Genomic DNA, 18,967 nt, shown 5'->3' with positions numbered 1-18,967 from the left:
GAAAATTGAAGGGGTCTACTTAATAGAAAGCTGTGATTTCTTTTAAAAAGAATTACAGCCAATAAGAGTTTGCTTTTCAATTTAAAAGTATGAAGACTGTTAGGAAAGAAATGACATTCTCCAATGTGGTCGAGCTCTGAATTTGTTTCTAGCTTGTCATTCTAAACATGGCTTTCTTCTCTTGGAAATACACAAATTAATTTTTTTTTTATTTATTTCTCATTAGAAAGGAGTAATGACAGTTCCATTTGAATAATGATACATTATTTTATTTTTTCTCCCTGGTAAAACTCTGCGTCACTGCAAATATTCACTACTAGGTGTGTCTAAAGAGGCTTCCACATGAATATAATGACACATTTGACTTTGTTTCACTGAGACGTTGGAAGTTGCTCACCTCCCTTTTGTACTGTCTCTGAAAATTCTTCGTATCACAATTGTGATTATAATGCCACTTCCTCTTTGTACCGATTTTGTTCTTTTGTTTTTGTTTTAGAGTTAGGTGAAAATGCCAAAATAAATAAGAAATGTTCATCTTTAAGCCATGTTTTTGTGTCAGGAATTTGGGGCTTGAAACATTCCCGCTATTAAAGGGATATCTTAGATGCCATCTCACCTGGTGGCAATCCTCATGGGTTGATATTGCTGTGGTGCTCCGGACTATTAATAGTGTTGGAATCAGTGATCAATCACTCTACTTAGATAGGCTTTTCTATTGCAAAAGTATAGATTTGCCTTATTTAATCCCTATTATAATAAATAAGGACCAGCGATAATCACTTTATACCTCAGAATTCCTTTTTCACAGGCTGTATCGAAAATACTTGCCTAAATGAAATCAGTGGTGTTCCCAACTATCTGTTTGACCTAAGCAAAGTTATTATTCACTGGTGGTGATAACTGTTCATGTAGAAACAGACATTCTTTCAGAGGATGTGAACAATGAAGGAATGGAAAGTTGCTGGCCTTCTGCAGAGCACGTATTTTAATGGCCACCTAATATAGTCACTTTATATTTAAGTCTGGTAAGTTCTAAGAGTAGAACATTTGCCCAGTGAGCTAATGGGTAAGTGCTGTGTTTCCTATACCCTGATACTGTATGCCTGTCACTGTCCTTTACCCAAGGTTAAACAGAGAGCCACAGATTTTAAGAGCTAGAAGTCATCTTGGAAATCTCCAACTCTGAACCCCTTCTTTACTGATGAGGAAACTAGTGGGAGGAGTCCCTTCCAAGAGGAGGAACAGGACTTCAGGCTATAATGTCAACACTATATTGAGCCAAGATGCCTATAATTCAGCATTAATTTTTTTTCTTTTAATGTGGAGGAAAGCACAGATACATATAAAAACTACTCATGCAAACAGATGAAAACTATTTAAAATTGATGGAGATAGTTTATTTTCTGAATGAATGTTTAAACTAGAACATAGCATTTAAATTAAATCTAGTGATTTCATTTGACATTAAATTGAAAACAAAAGTAAGTAAATATAAATTATGACAATCTGTGTACAGCTAAAAGATTCTGTATGTTACCACTAATTTTGTGTTTGAGAGGCCAGAATGCCTGGGCATTGATTCTGACATTTCCATTACAACTTCTGTGACTTTTCACAAGTTACTTAAAGTCTCTAAGATTTTGTTTACTCATCTGTGAAAATGGAGATAATAATTGCCTCTACCTCACAAACTGATATAAGAATGAAATTAGATAATAATACTATGTTTGGCACATGATAAAAAGTCATGTGCAAAATTAAGTCTGTTTTTGTCATATAGATGAAAAACACTGGGTTTTTTTTTTTTTCTTCAGTGTTAAGCAACTAATGAAATATTCAATCATTATTGAAGACATGCATTGTTCATAGTAAACAGTGCCTGGATGAAACAATGCCCCTGGTTTTGGTGAGTGTAGACAGTGTGAGTGCCTTCTTGGGAGTGTTAAGAAAGATTTCAGGAATGAGTCAGATTTTAGCCAAGTCCTGAAGTACAAGTCAAATTTCGAGAGGTGAAGGAATGAGGAGGAACCTGGGTAGCACAAGTGGTTTGTATTTGACTACTAACCTAAAGGTTGACAGTTCACAACCAGCCAGTAGCTACATGGAAGAAAGGCCTAGTGATCTATTTCCATAAAGATGACAACAAAACCCTGTGGAGCAGTTCTACTCTGTAACACATGGGGTCACATTGAGTTGGGAGCTGACTCTACATTAGCTAATGACAACAACCATAAAGTATGAGGAGAGGGCCGAGCACGTTTAGAAAAATGACAAACACAAAGCCTTGAAGGCTCAATGGGGGGCTTGTTTGGGATGGAAGCCCAAGGACGTAACTGAAATAAGATAATGGGAGTAACTTTGGAATGGTAGGTTTATCCCAAGTTCTTGGATTCCAAGATTAGGAGCTTAAACTTGTCCGATTCTCACATAAACCAAGTGTCGAGGGGCGAGGAGAGGGAATTGAAGTGACAGCATCGCCCTGGTGGCATTATGCAGGCTAAATCTTGGGAAGGAAACTATTGACCAAGCTGTCTCCACAGTCTGTCCATGAGGTGATCACAGCTTGACCTGGATTTCTGGTTCTGAGAATGAGAAAGAACAGCTAGATTTTAGAGGCATTGGAAAGAAGGGAACAAGAGGACTTGGTGACTGTTACCTGGTTTTCCCATTTGCACTGGTGATGAATTGGGATGGGGAGGAGGAGGATGGTGCGGAAGAGAGAACTCCATGTTACCTAGCATATGATTCAGGAGACAGTGAAATACTCAACTGCAAATATTCAGCAAATTCTTTTTGTAGGACTGGAGTTCAAAAGGGAACCCCGTCAAGAAAATGAACATTCTGGTTCTGGTGATATTTTTTAGCCCACTCGTTGAAACTTTGTGTGTCAACCCTGGGTCTGCATTAGTTAGTATCACTTGGAGGGTGTTTTTAAAAAAAACACTGATGTCTGGTCCCCGTTTCTAGACACTCTGATTTTGTCCAGCTGAGGTGGAGCTTGGGCACTGTTATCTTTCAAAGGCTCCCAGTGTGATTCTAATGAGCACCTAGTGGTAAGAACACTGATATAGAGTATGAAAGGGTAATTAATTGAAAAGGTAACAGATAAATAAAAAGGAAAGGAAAGGAAGTCTTGAAGAAAAAAAGGAAGAAAGGAGAAAAGTATGAGTTATAGTCCTAATGTTATATTAATGTTAATATAATAACTAAGCAGGAGCAAATACTGTAATTATAGACATTTTATTTTTCCAAATTGAGCTTTCTAGTTGCCCCATCTCTAAGTTAAGGGGATTGAACTCGATGGCTTTTAAAGACTCATCCAAGTCTCAAATTTATGGTTCTGTAGTTCTACTGGGCCAAATTAAAAACATTTTATAGTGATCTTACTGGTATTGTAGTGGAATAAGTAATTATCATTTCCAAACTACTGTGGGACATTTTGCAGCATAGTGTAGGTTAAACTTATAAAGCAATGAAGGAACATTTGCTTCTGGGCCCAAGCAAAATATCAGTCTATTTTTATTTTCAACTGTTCTCAGTCTCTAAAAGCCCAAATGAAGGATGAATGACATTCGTTGGAAACAAATCATGATTCTCTTTAGTGAGAGGCAAGTTAGTGAAGTCATCTTTTTAGAAATGAGAGTATCACATCTCATGCCCATACAATTATCCATTGTATTTTAATAAGGGCATGTGAATTCTCTGAAGAGTACATAATATAATGTATGAAAAGTAATTTTATAATGAGGAAAATGGCTGTGGAATATAGGAAGATAAAGAAGCTTTCTGTGAAATGACTCTGAAGTCAGTGATATAAGTAGATTAGTGTGTGTGTGTGTGTAGCACACTCAAAATGACTACAATGGGAGAAAACCCCACTTTCTCTAGAAGAAATGTTTTGAGGGAAGACCTTCAGACACACTAAAATTACATTGCCTGATCAGTAATTTTTGCGATATTCACTCACTATACCCAGAACCCAGTGCCGTCGAGTCGATTCCGACTCATACCTGGGTTCTGGGTATAATGAGTGAATATCACTATAGATGATGCTATTTCTAAAAATGGCATTTCCTAGTTCTCTTGAATTTTATATTTAAATGGGTTATAAAGACATAGTGATTTATTAACTTGTGTGAAACCTATTATATAAACCCAAATTTTAAACTTTAAGTTAATCACAAAATGATTTAAAAAAAAAAAAAAGGCAAGTTAAATAATCAAAGAATACTAAGCATGTACTATAAGTGAGCATAACACTGAGAAAATGGGCACGTTATGTAATTCTAAAATGTGTGAATATTGAGACCCAAAGAACTAGGTGGTGCCTGGCTACCATTACCTATGCAATAGAAGGTCCCAGGGAGAATGGGAAAAAAATATAGAACAAAATTCAAATTTCTACTGGACACATAGAGAGTAGAGTAACGCCCAAGGTTAGTTAGCACCCTAAGATACCCTTTGAACTTGGAATTGAGGGTACTTGTGGGAGTAACCTTTCAGCCAAATAGTAGATTGGCTCATAAAATACACAATGTCACCCATGAGTAATTTGCTCTCTTAAACCATCAGCTATGGAAGAGGGAAGCTAGATCATGGAAACAGAACAAACAGAATGGAAGTAACGAGAATGCTGACACATGGAACGATTTGTATAAAATTTGTTAAAGGGGACCCTAATTTTCTGAGTAAACTTTCACCTAAAAGACAATAATATATTTAAAAAAATAAATACCTGAATATTAAAATATCTACCAATATTAGGAAACCCTGGTGGCGTAGTGGTTAAGTGCTACGGCTGTGCCTTCTATGCTGAAGGCATATATATTGTGAAAGTATTTCTAAATATTAAAACACTCACCAAACCCAGTGCCGTCGAGTCGATTCTGACTCATAGCGACCCTATAGGACAGAGTAGAACTGCCCCATAGAGTTTCCAAGGAGCGCCTGGCGGATTTGAACTGCTGACCCTTTGGTTAGCAGCTGTAGCACTTAACCACTATGCCACCAGGGTTTCCATCATTAAAACACTAGATAGCATCATTTTATTATCTGCGTAGAACTTAACTGCATGAATGTCTCAGTAATTATGATGTATAACTTATTTAGCAAGAAGTTTCCTTTTAGATACTATTTTTTTACATCCCTTTATAAACCCTAGGTATACATATACTTGTAACTTTGTAACTTTATGGATATCCATAATTATTTCCTTAAGGTAAATTTTTAGAAATTTCTGGAATAGTTAAACAGTGCTTTGTGAAATTTCTGTCTTATAAAGATAGTGACAGTTTATACTCATATTATGTTTTTCCCTTACATTTCTCCTGCGCCCTTTACCTTTTCCTCCTTTGCCTCAAAATTCTTGGGACATTTAGTGATCTCTTTATTGAATTTCCAGATGGGGATTCAGCTATCATTACACAAACCATGTTAGAGAACATTGCTTCACCATGTGTGGCATCAAAAAACTTATACATCAGAGAAAAGAAGGGAAGAGCTGATGTATAGGAAGGTTAAATGGCAATTAACCAAGAGAATATTCTAAAGAATATATTTTATTATTGTTGTTGTTGTTGTTAGGTACCATCAAGTTGGTTTCAACTCATAGCGACCCTCGTAAACAGAATGAAACACTGCCCAGTCCTGCGCCATCCTCACAATCTTTGCTATATTTGAGCCTGTTGTTGCAGCCACAGTGTCAATCCAATTTATTGAGGGTTTCCCTCTTTTTTCACTGACCCTCTACTTCACCAAGCATGATGTCCTTCTCCAGGGACTGGACCCTCCTGATAACATGGCCAAAGTACACAATGCAAGCCTCACCATCCTCACTTCTAAGAAACATTCTGGCTATACTTCTTCCAAGACAGAATTGTTCATTCTTCAGGCAACCCATGGTATATTCAGTATTCTTTGGCAACGCCATAATTCAAAGGCATCAATTCTTCTTTGGTCTTCCTTATTCATTGTCCAGCATTCACATGTATATGAGGTGATTGAAAACACCATGGCTTAGATCAGGAGCACCTTAGTCTTCAAGGTGACATCTTTGCTTTTCGACACTTTAAAGAAGTCCTTTGCAGCCGATTTGCCCAATGCAATGCGTCATTTGATTTCTTGACTGCTGCTTCCATGGGCATTGATTGTGGATCCAAGTAAAATGAAATCTTTTACAATTTCAATATTTTCTCCATTACTTTATTATAGCAATTTTATTTTAAAATTGTATCTCTATACAAATTAAAATCAGTTTTAAAGCTACTAATATTTAATATTTATAAAAATTAGGATATTGGATATTTTTTACATCTAAATTTTAGAATACATACCCTAACTCCTCTCCCTAACATCCAATTTTTAACTTGTACAATTTTGAAATGTGGTCACTGCCAAATGAATTATAGCCCCTTTTCCCTGGATTGATTCCCTTTCTAGAAGACTTAACCTTTCCTGATTGATTCGTGCCTCCATACTTGCATACCTTCATTCACTCAAACAACAATTATAGAATGCTTTCGCTTTTCAGAATCTAGCAGTGTGAATGATACACAAGCTTCCTAACTTGGAACCTCAGTGTAGTGGAACAGCTATAAAAGAAAACAAAACAAACAAACAAAAACTACTTTATGTATAAGAGAAAATGAATTTAGTGCAGTCAGAGAAGCACTGGCAATATTTTCTGAAAATTTAGCTAAGAGTAAAACTAGCGCTAAGGAACCAGGGAAAGAAGGTAGCATAAACAAGGGCCATAAGCATGGATTCACAAGGAAGTGTGGGACTTCCAGAGGTGGGGGATAAAAAGCGAGGACATTCGTGGCTGCGCAAACAACCTGGGCTCGAGTAGGGAGACCTGTGGGTGCCTGGCACACTTCAGGATGGGGTGGGCTGGGAAGTGATGGCAATGGGAGCCAGCAGGACAAACTATGAGCAAGAGAGGATAATTTGGAAAAGGGTTACATGAACATTGCTTTGCCCTTGAGCTCCACTTAGAAATCTTGACAGCAGCTCTCAGTGCATAAATCATTACAGTGTTTAAATTTGGAACATTAAAGAACGAATTTAGAAAAAAAAGATGCACTCATTATCAGAACAAATTCTGACTCACCATAGTTTCTGGAAGTTAAGAGTTGATAAAACAGCTGTATGTAGTTCATGGACTCACCTCCGGAAGTTTGTTATGAGAGTGTTATGGATTGAATTGTGTCCACCAAAAATATGTGTTGTAAATCCTAACTAACCTCTGTGCTGGTGGTTATAATCCCATTCGGGAATGGTTGTCTTTGTTTTGTTAATTAGGCAGGAGTATTGTAGGGCATGTTTTGAGTCAGTCCCTTTTGAAATATAAAAGAGGTTAAACAAGCAAGCAAGAGAAGCAAAGGTGAGGGGAGAGGGATACCAAGCCACATGAAGATCTCCCAGAAACAGAAGCTCAAAAGAGACAAGGACCTTTCTCCAGAGCTGAGAGAGAGAGAAAGCCTTCCCTTAGAGCCGGCACCCTGGATTTGGACTTCTAGCCTCCTAAACTATGAGAAAATGAATTTGTGTTTCTTAAAGTGATGTATCTTTTATAGCAGCACTAGATAACTAACAGAGGTTGTGTATATGTGGAGCAGGGTTGCTGATGTTCTCCTTTTGCCCTACAAGAGACAGATTAGACTGGACTAGGTTCAGGATTTACATAACATCATACATATGAGTTAAACATTGTTCCCTGCCCTCAAGGCTCTTAAAAAACTAATAGGGAAAAACAAATTTGTATATAAAAATCACACAAGCCTTTCAGAAGATACAGAAATAAAGCACATCAACAGGGTTAGAAGCTAAGTGCTCTGTGAGTGCAGGAGGAGGAATTAATAGATTTAATTATCTGAATTCAGAAGGCTTCAAAGAAGACACAACATCTAATTTAGATCCTAAAGGGAAAATAAGAGCCAAGGAGAGTATTGGAGAAGTTCTGTTAGTTCTAGTTCTGGGTTTCTCATCTTTAGCACTATTGACATTTAGGGCAGGATAATTTTTTGTTTGGCGGAGGGAGGGTTGTTCTGTGTTCAGCAGCTTCCCAAGATTCCACCCACTAGGTGCAAGAAGCATAGCCTCTGCTCCCCGCCATGGCAACCAGAAATGTCTCCAGATGTTAACCCTAACGACTGTCCCCTGGGAAGTACAACTGCCCTCAGCTGAGAACCAGCGCCCTAGACTCTACCCCAGAACTGCACTAGAACTTCGGGGTTTCAATGTACATAAAGGAGCCCCTGATGGCATAAATGGTTAAGCACTGGACTGCTAACCAAAAGGTTAGAAGTTCAAACCCACTCAGAGGCACTTTGAAAGTAAGGACTGTCAATCGGCTTCCAAAAGACCAAACCTTTGAAAACCCTGTGGAGTGCTGTTCTACTCCGCACACCTGGGGCCATCACAAGTTGGAGCCAACAACAATAACAATTTATGTAAACCAAAAAGAGACAAATTATCCCGCAAGATTCTATTCCAGCCTTGAAATCATAAAATTAAAAAAAAAAAGCATAACAGAGCTCCAAGCAGTAGACAAAAAGAAACTGTAAGAACTCCTTCTTAACAAGATTTTAAAAATGGCACTGCATGGGGCTGGGGGGATGATAATAATAACAGTAACGTTGTTAGGGAGCACTGAGTTACTGTGAATGGTGGCGGGATAATTTGGAAAAGGATGGTGGTGGTGGTTGCCCAACTTCATGAGCGTAATCAGTGTCATTGAATTGTACATGTAAAAAATTGTCGAACTGGCAAATGTCTTGTTATATATATTTGTACCACAATAAAAAAATGTTGGAATGGCAAAACAAAATAAAAATAAAAAATGAATGAAAATGACACTGTAAATGGGACACATGGCAAAATAAGATTCGTTTTGGCTTTGGGGCTTGTTTGAGAGCTCATTGAAGTTAGGCTTAGGATCTAAAGGAAGATGTGTGGTTGTCACAGGGGAACAGTGACATGAGTGATGGAAAGATGCCGAATGACACAGCTTAAGGATGTCGAGTTGGTCTAATGGCAGATGATAAAGTTACTGTCATACTAGTGGAAGAAAACACAGCTGATTCCCAGAGGCTGTGTAGCCTCCCCAGGCCCCCCACATTCCCTGCAGCGACTGTTGCTGCTGGGGACACAGCCAGACAGAACGAGGGTCCCATCGGCCTCTACATGAGGAGTAAAGCTTCCTGCTTTGCCACCCACCACCAGCTATCCCTGCATCTCTGGTAAAGCCTGTCTGCACGCCAGGTGCAAGGGTGAACGCAGAACAAGCAAGTACATTCTTGAGTGTTTAGCCCAAGGCTGGATGTACTGAAGTCAGCTTCCCCTACACGGCACGCCTTAGCAGCCCCAGCTTCTGCTCAGCCTAAGATCAGTTCCTGCAGAAAATGCCTCTGTCTTAAATGAAACAAGATATGGAAAGGTCTAATATGTATATAAAGAGCCCTGGTGATGCAACATTTAAGCTGTCCCTGCTGCTAACTGAAAGGTCAGCGGTTTGCACTCACCCAGTGGCTCTGGGAGAGAATGACCTGGTAATCTCCTCCTGTAGAAATTTCATCCTAGAAAACCCTATGGGGCAGTTCTACTTGGCCACATGGTGTTGCAAATTGACTCGATGGCACCCAACAACAACCAATACATACATGTATATGTATACATATGCGTGTAGAAATTTGAATAACAACGCATAAAGCTTTTCATTTCACTACATTTCAAAAACTATTCCTCCTTAAATGATACTTCTACTGTATATTGAAGGAGCCCTGGTGGCGCAGTGGCTCAGAGCTCAGCTGCTAACCGAAAAGTCAGCAGTTTGAACCCACCAGCTGCTCCCCAGGAAAATGGTGCTTCTGTAAAATTTACAGCCTTGAAAACCCTGTGAGGCAGTTCTACTATGTCCTGCAAGTTTGCTAAGAGTCAAAATCAACTGAACGGCACACAACAACAACAGCACCTGTATATTGATTCAAACCAGCAACTTCTAAATTAAGTTCATGGTTTTTAACTAGGTAAAATGGTCTTGGATGGGAGTAAATAAGGAAGGAAGGAAACAAAGTGATAGACATTTTGACCTTTTCCTAATTCAGTAAGTGATTTTAATTTTAAGTATTTTATATCTAATAGTAGGTCATGATTCGAGTTACTGGGTCACTGCTAGCAATTTGTTAAGTAAAAAAAAAAAATAGACCAGGACTGTATAGAATAGAGAATATCAAAGTGTATCACATATAATAATGTCAGCTATTGTTTAATGAAACTCTTTTTACTTGTGTGTATGTATTTGATTCCAGTGTAAAATGTATATAACATTGTGGAACATAATCATAATCAAAAGCCACTGACAGCAATCCATGCAGAAATCAGGACAGCACAGTGAGAGGAAATTAATTTTGTGTTGTTCACAGCATTTGGGAACGGGAAAGTGTGTCTAGGGGGTACCGAGGCAGGCGATAAAGTCAGATGCCGATGCATGCTTTGTGAACTTGGACAATTCACCTAACTTCCCTGTTTATTCCCTTATTATTGCCTTGTCTTCCTTGTTTATTTAAACACGAGAGGGGTTGAAATATATATATATATATATATAGCCATCGAGTCAATTCCAACTTGTAGGAGTACTAATAAGACTATTTCCTTCCATGTGATATTGTTAAGATAATTAAGTCTAATAATATTAGTAAAGGCTTTTGTACAGTATGTGGCCATAGTAAGTGTTCAGTAATGTTAGCTTCTGTTATTGGCATTGTCATCATCACCATTACTTTCACACCGTCCGCTGATAACTTGGCATTCACTAATCCAAGTGTAAAAGAGTGTGTTTCAGGGCTTGTAGGGGTGTGAACATGGAGAAAGCAGCTATAGGAGGAAGATGGGCGTAATGTCCCCCGACAGACAGCTAGCTTTAGTTAGTGTCATTCTAGAACATGATTTCCATTACTACTAAAGTTATTTGCAAATTGGAATAGCTGAAAACACGGACTTCCGCGGTTAGATTAGATTCTGAGGCTGTTTTTTGTGTAAGGGTTTGCCTCTGCCATTGCATATGAGTTATAACATGCTCATGTGCACAGGAGCCTTCAAAAATGGATCAAAATTAATTCACAGGGGATATTTGTCATATAGCTGGAGAATTAAGTAGCAACAGGGCTGGCTTGCTCTGGAGAACAATGAAATACTGGCAGATTTATTTGGATTTTAGGCTGTGGCTGGTGAAGCATGGCTTACGGGTACATAGTAAAATGAAAGGTCAGCTGTCCAGGGATGAAGCAAGGATTATCAGACCAGATGTTAGAAGAACTCTGGAGTTTGTGAAAAATGAAAAGTAGCACAGTGTATCTGGTACTTTCTCTAAAGTTTTGAGAGTTACCATTTTTCAGCAGTTTTCTTTGGGTGGTATCAAGTATGAGAATGCGCCAGTGCCTTGGTGATAAAATGTGCCGAATAAAATTAAGGCAGAATAGGAAAAGGAATTAACTGTCGCTGAGCACCTACTTTGTGATTCCTGTACTCTTCTGGGGACCTTAGTCCAGTATGCGAAATCCCACAACAAACCCATGAGGTAGATGTTATCATCATTCTCACCTCACAGGTGAGGACACTGAAGCTCAAAGAGGTGAAATGATTTGCCCCAGGTCACATGATGAATTAGCAGCCCCCGAGGTCTAAACTGCAGCCCTGATGGCACAGTGGTTAAGAGCTATGTCTGCTAACCAAAAGGTCGGCAGTTCAAATCCACCAGCTGCTTCTTGGAAACCCTGTTGGGCAGTTCTACTCTGTCCTGTAGGGTCACTATAAGTCGGAATCAATTCAAGGGCAACAGGTTTTGCAGAGGTCTAAACTAAAGCAAAGCCCAGTTGTCATCTTTCTACTACTCATGCTGCTTCCTCAAGAAAACCAAAATATCATATATCTGGGACCAGTATTTCTAATGTATACCAGAAGAACACAGAAAAAAAAGAAAAGAAAACCATCGTATTTGAAACATGAAAGTGAAGTGTTAAGGGATTGATAAGCAGTTTTATTTAGAATATAAAACTACCATGCATATATGCATTAAATATGCTTTTTGCTTAATAAATTTGGCACGCCTTTCTCATGTGATGAATTAGAGTTCTCTGTATAAATCTGTGAGAATATATTTGCATATCTGTTTCGTCTTCTCAAGCAGCAATCGTTTTCACCAGGGCCATTAGTTAGCTCAGCTGAAAGCCTTTTTTTATAATTACAAGCATCCCCATTTTCACTGTAATATGTAGCTAAAACGTAAGTTTCTACAGTGAGTGAAGGTCTTACACAGGAATGATGACTGTGTATTCTGTGACCTTCAATATGTCCAGTGAGAAAAAAATAAAGCCAAAAATCTGCTTAGCAATCTAAGAGAAAAATTATGCTCCAAGTATTATCAAAGTATGATAAAAGCATGCATATTTTATGTATATTTCAACTCTACCAAATCATAAATTTGATATAAATGAATACTAGCTGTAAAAAGCATCAAACATTTAGCAAATAATATTTTAATAGGTTTCCTTAGATCAGTGCCTCTCAAGCTTTTTAAACATCAGCCCACGTAAGCAGGGCAAAAGGCCTGAAGGCCCGCTTACCCTGTTTCCAGGTTTCAGTAGGAAAACACTTGGTAACAAAGAAGTGGTGTAGAACTCAGGTGAACATGTTACAAAAAGCTTGTAGTTACTAGTAAACATACTTCAAGCTCTTAGTTACATTAGAGGAGAAGAACGGGCTTATACACATTTAAATAAAATAATGCTGTGTCATTTTAAAAATAACCCAGGAATTTCACCTTCCTTTACAATATGATAAAAATTATTTATTTAACACAGCATCATAAATGGATTAAAAAAAAAATGGATACCACTCCTTAAATATCACTGTTCACTCAAATTGTGTATAAATTACCACATGCGTAAAGGGTGGGAGTTGAAGCATACGTGCATGTCTGAATGCTTCCTGCTTCAACCTTGATGCAGCTATACTTTCAAATCTAGTATTGAAAATCGATAGTCCGAGAAATCTCAGAGTCGCATGTATGGATCTCTTGAGTGAACCCAACAACTCGCAGCAACCTAGCAGCGCAGTGAAAACTCTGCACTAACAGTCATTAATACTTAAAAACAAATCACGTAGCAATTGACCCAGTCAAGGAACTCCTTCTGCTGAGAATTCTGGAAATTCCAACTAACTGCAAACTCTTGTGGATCCTAGCTCGCTCCTGTACACATTGGGTAGAATACCTGTTTAGAGACTGCAACAAGCTCTAATGTCTTTTACTTGTTAATCTGAAGATTAATTAGACAAACCGCTTAAACATTATGAAAAATTTCTAAAGAAAAATCACAACCCAAGTTACAATATGGCTCCCCAGTTACCCTGATTCTGGAAAGTACATTCAGCCGTACTGTAGTCTCTAAATGTATATATTGACATTCTTAGGGACACAGTAAAGAGGGACAGAATGGCCCATATTCCCCAGGCTCTGATCTACAGTCCTTGATCTATGAAAGCATCACAAAGATACAGGTCTGTGCATTTTCCAGTGTAACAGTGATAGTACAAGAGAGATACAAACATTACATTGTCACGGGTGCCATGTGCCCTCACCCACACCCAGGCACTCTGTCTATACACTGTTGTTGTCATGTGCCGTAGGGTTCGGACTCAAAGTGACTCTGCAGGATAGGTTTCCTAGGCTGTCCCATAGGGTTTCCTAGGCTGTAATCTTTATGGAAGCAGATCATCAGGTCTTTTATCCCAGGAGAAGCCGGTGGGTTCAAACCACTGACCTTTTGGTTAGCAGCCAACTGCTTTAATAATTGGACCACCAGGGTTCCTTGTCTATACACTAAAAAAAATATAAAGCAAACCCGTTGTTATTGAGTCGATTCTGACTCATAGGGATCCTACAGGACAAAGTGAATTGCCCCATACGGTTTCCAAGGAGCGGCTGGTGGATTCGAACTGTCAGGCTTTTGATTAGCAGCTGAACACTTAACCACTGTGCCCCAGGGCTCTAGTCTCTCATTTAGGATATGCTAGTTTCCAAGAGATGGACTTTTGCTGGTAACTGACAAGATGAATTTCTGAACCTAGAAATTGAAGTAAGACTTCACTAAGCTCTTCTTGCCATATAAGCCCTCTTGGAACTACAGGCTTCCTCCGTAGAAACTCCCTAATTATACTCCAATTCCCCAAAACCAAAAGGAGCACCTTAAATAGAGATAGATTCATGATAACTTGCAAAAACATTATAGAGAATTCTTGTGTACCCTTCACCCAGTTTCCCCCAAGGTTACACCTTACCTAAGTGTAGTACAATATGTAACACTACAAAAATTCTTCTGTACCTGTAGTATTCAAAGATCCATCTATTTGTTCATTCCTTCAGTCAAGTATTCATGGAAACTCTACTATGTACAAACAGACTTCCTGTGTGGTGCAAACTGTTAACATACTTGGCTGCTAACCTAAAGGTTGGTTAAGTCCACCCAGAGCTTTCTCAGAAGAGAGGCCTGGTGATCTGCTTCTGAAAATTCAGCCACTGAAAACCCTGTGGAGTCCAGCTCTACTTTGACACACGGGGTTGCCACGACTCAGGTTTCACAGCAACAGGTTAATATGTACAAAACGCTATTTACCACATTTTTATGTAAATAACGCGTGCCTTCTACATGTCTTTGCCAAGCACGCCCTCCCATCCGGAGGTATTTTCGTAAATGCTGTTACGCCAATTTTTTTAAATGCCAATATTTTTACAGCAATATGTAAAAAAGAATTGCCGTAGCTGCGCTTACAAAAATACTTCCCACGGGGAGGGAGCTGCTGGCAAAGAAACGAACAAGAGGCACAGTATTTGCATAAAAATATGGTAGATGTTGAACTGAAAGATACAAATAACTCACATGTCCTTTCAAGATTCCTAGTTCTTTCAGGATACGCTGGGCATTTGGGTTTACCAAATACGCTTTAGAACATTTCCCGCTGGAGAGAAGACCTACGACAGGCGTGAGACAGCATCCTACTGCATACACTGTTCTCTGTGCCTGTGTGGACGCTGCTAAATGAACAGTCAGGGAGAAGTGAAGCCTGGCTCTCAACTGGACAGCACTGAGAGATGGTGAAATTGGAAGTGACGAAAGGTGGAGACTGGCAGTAATTAGTCAGAAATGGGATTCTCTATCCAGCACAAAATGTTCTCCCAGCCTGATTTGAAATTCAACTGTCTGCTTATGCCAATCTCCCCAGAAAGCCTCCTACATCCTACAAACTGAAGATTAATTCTAAACGTCCTAGATATTTTTAATTATCATAAGCAAATTTTTCACTTTCTATTATACATAGTACAGCCTGACAGTACATATTAAACTTTATTCTTAAAATGCAATGAAATTTTATAAAGTTCAGTTTTGTTACAACTCTAGAGAAAACAGCATAAAAGTTATTCTGGCTAGGAGAATAAAAAAAGGAAATAGTATTAGCAACATTAATATTTAACTAAATACTTGAAGCATGGGTCAGATGAGAGTACGTATGAACTTGTATCTAACCTTTATGGAGCATTTTCTATGTTCCAGACGCTGTTCAAAGCACTTTACTGTATTAAGTGATTTAATTTATCCTGTCAACAACAATGTGAGGTGACTGCTATTGTTATCAACTTCATTTTAAAGGAGAGGAAGTTGAAGCATAAAGAAATTAAGGTTATTGACCTGAGTTCACATGGCTAGCAAATATAAGAACAAGGATTTGTAGTTAGCCTGTCCACCTGCAGGGCCCAAGCTCTTAAGCTTTACAGGCTCCTAGATTACTGAACAGGATAATAAGGGTGACCAGACCCAAGGTATGTATGCTAGTGCTGAGAATGATGTAGCCTAGAAATAATCTGACAAAGGAGAGTAACAGAGTGGAGTCATAAAGTCGGAACGATAAAGAATGGAGATCACATACGCATGACACAGCCAGTGGTCTGGAATCAGGTAGGAAAAATGATGTGTAGAAATTGCAAACATGGTCTTGAATGCAATGAATGAAACCAGCAAAAGAGAAAAGTAGGAAAGAATTAGGCATTAAAAGCATAAGAAATAATGTATATATTTTTTTAATATATGATTTAACTCACCTTAGGCACTTAAGTCTTTGTGATTGAGGGTGTTTTCTTTCATTTAATGTAAAAAATAAAAACAAAAAAAAATAAACATCTGTGCAAGAGTAACACCACAGATGGCTTCCTAAGAGAAGTAGGAAGAAAGAAGATTAATGTCCACTCATGGGAACGCAGGCCTGTCAATCAAAACACAGACACACCTACACAGACAGGCACACACACCCCCGCATGTCCCACAACAGAAGGTTTATATTCATGTAGATATGCCAAATGTTTTTCCTGGGAGCAACACATACACTGAAGGACTGTCAGCTTTTCCTTCTTTACCCCGGGTTGAAGTTCTGTGCTGTCTTCATGATAGTGGTTTCTCTCTATGCCTACTACCTTGACCTTAGGGAAAACAATTTTTTTTTCACTTGAGTTTTAGCAAAGTGCCTCCTAAATGTTCTGACACCAGACTCACCGCTTCCAATCCATTCCTGCAGCCAGAATCACTCCTCTCAAATGTCAATCAGATCAAGTCCTACTAGGAACATCACGATGGCAGTCTCCTGTTCCACCTACAGCCATAGAAGCTTCTTTCAGTTCCACAATTGTGTCTAAGCCTTCTTGTCCACGTTTCCTGTTCATGGAACACTCTCCTCCTTGTTTTTGCCCAGCTAACTCTTACTCCCCAGATCTCAATTTGAGGGATGCTGCCACTGGGAAGCCTGCTGTGACACCCCAAGTTTCAGTTACTGGGCTCAGCACTGATCCGTTTCATTCCTCTGCTGCTAGCGCTCACCACCTATCCGCCCTATTGCCATGGAGTCACTTCAAACTCACAGCAACCGTGTAGGACAGAGTAGAACTGCCCCATAGAGTTTCCAAGGCTGTGATCATTACAGAAGCAGACTACCATTACCATACCTTTCTTCGATGGAGCAGCTGGTGGGTTTGAACAGCCGACCTCTCAATTAGCAGCCGAGCACTTAAGCACTCACCACACTGCACTGTACTTGCTTCTGTCCATGTCTGCCTTTCCCCATAGACCCTGAGCTCAGAGAGTGCAGAGATGCCTGACTTCCTTACTCCTTTATCCCCAGCACCTAGCGCTGACCTGTAAGAGGCAGTCACTGAGTATTGGCTGAACTGATCTGACTAAAACGATTTGAAGTAAGTGATAAAATTTTATTAGAAATTGTGTAAAAGGAATTGAATGAACGTGTGAATACACTACTTAACTTTTCATCCACAAGTTAAAATAACCCCTCCTTAGTAACCATTTATCTTCGAGTTTGTGAGGCAACCCACTATAATGTAACTTTATTGGTTGTTAGGATCTTAATTTATTACATTACAGTTAAATATTTATTTTATGACTATCATATTTTAACATAAATAAATTCATTATTTTGAAAATGCTGTGTGAAATCAGGGAAACCCTGGTGGCGTAGTGGCTAAGTGCTACAGCTGCTAACCAAGAGGTCGGCAGTTCGAATCCGCCAGGTGCTTCTTGGAAACTCTATCAGGCTGTTCTACTCTGTCCTATAGGGTCGCTATGAGTCAGAATCGACTCAACAGCAGTGGGTGTGATTTGGTTTTTGGTACGTGAAATCAGATTCTTAAGTTTTTTATTTAAAAATTATTACTGTGCCCACCGGACTCCATAAATTCTTTAGAACACCAGGAAGTGATAGCATTAACTCCATCATTATTGTTTTCATTCATGTCCCCCAGACACTTGTACCTGGCTCAAAAAGTTTTCTTCCTGGTTAGATATTAGCTGGAGAAAGGTGTTGACCCAATGACTATGAGTGAGAAAGTCTGAGTAGAAAAGTTGCCAAGAGGTCCTTCTGAGAGAAAAGCTCCCACAATGACCCAGATTGACGTGTTCTCTGTGAATTGTGAAGTTACGTCAAGAACTGCTGAAACGGGAGCAAGGAGAAGTAATTTAGGGCTATAAGACAATCTCAGAGCTGAGCATCCTCTAAGGCTGTTTAACGAATCCCTCCCAATGACCAACTCCACCCCATCATCTTCCTCTCCTCTCCCACCAAGTGCCTCTCTTTGAGATTCTCTAGCTCACTTTACTTTTCTCCCTATGTTTCTTTTCCCTTTGTGCACCTTGGACCCATCAGCAGATCAAGGCCTCCATGCCTCAGCTGAAATTGCTGGAAACCCTATGGGGCAGTTCTACTCTGTCCTATACGGTCGCTGTCAGTTGGAATCAAGTCGACAGCAATTTTTTTTGGAGGGTGGTACTAGGTATTTTATTTTACTAGGTATTTTATTTTATTATCATTAAAAACACATAAGGTAGGCATTAGTATTATCTCTATTTTACTCAGGAGAAAACTGAGGCTCAGTTCTGACTCCTAAACTCTTGTTTCTAACTATTTGTCACTGTCTTTTTAATCTGGCTGCTTTTTTTAAGATTTAGCTCATGCATCAGCTTACTCAAGAGAATTTTGCCTGACTACGCTCCAGCTGCTAGTATCTACTGTCATTTACTTCTACTAAGTATTGGACTTTTAGGTTTATCTCCTCTTGTCCCCAGTATCTACCAGAGGACAGGAAAGGCACAGAGGAGGAATAGAGATGGAAAGATGCCATTACCACATGGTATGGTAAGTGCTAGGTTAGGGGCAAACAGGTGGTATATGAGTGAGAGGAAGAAAAAGCAAGGACAGGAATACGGCAAAGACTAAGCTGAGTACTGAAGGATGATGAAGAGTTACTCAAGAAGAGAAGGCACACCAGAGAATAAAAATACCTATAGAAGGATTTTTTGAGGGCCTGTATTAGGGGGCTATAAAATATGAGTTGTGCACCAGTAGTCACATTACTAAA

General features: G+C 39.1%; 1 protein-coding gene across 1 annotated transcript in view; it reads left to right on the top strand.

Moving 5' to 3' along the window:
• DLGAP2 (DLG associated protein 2) overlaps positions 1-18,967 on the top strand; it is a 1,098,241-nt gene that overhangs the window by 875,907 nt on the left and 203,367 nt on the right. The gene's annotated exons all lie outside the window — the stretch shown is intronic.

The sequence above is a fragment of the Elephas maximus genome, chromosome 12 (genome assembly GCF_024166365.1).
Source record: "Elephas maximus indicus isolate mEleMax1 chromosome 12, mEleMax1 primary haplotype, whole genome shotgun sequence".
In the NCBI taxonomy this organism is placed as follows: Eukaryota; Metazoa; Chordata; class Mammalia; order Proboscidea; family Elephantidae; genus Elephas; species Elephas maximus.
This window is presented reverse-complemented; position numbering and strand designations above follow the sequence as displayed.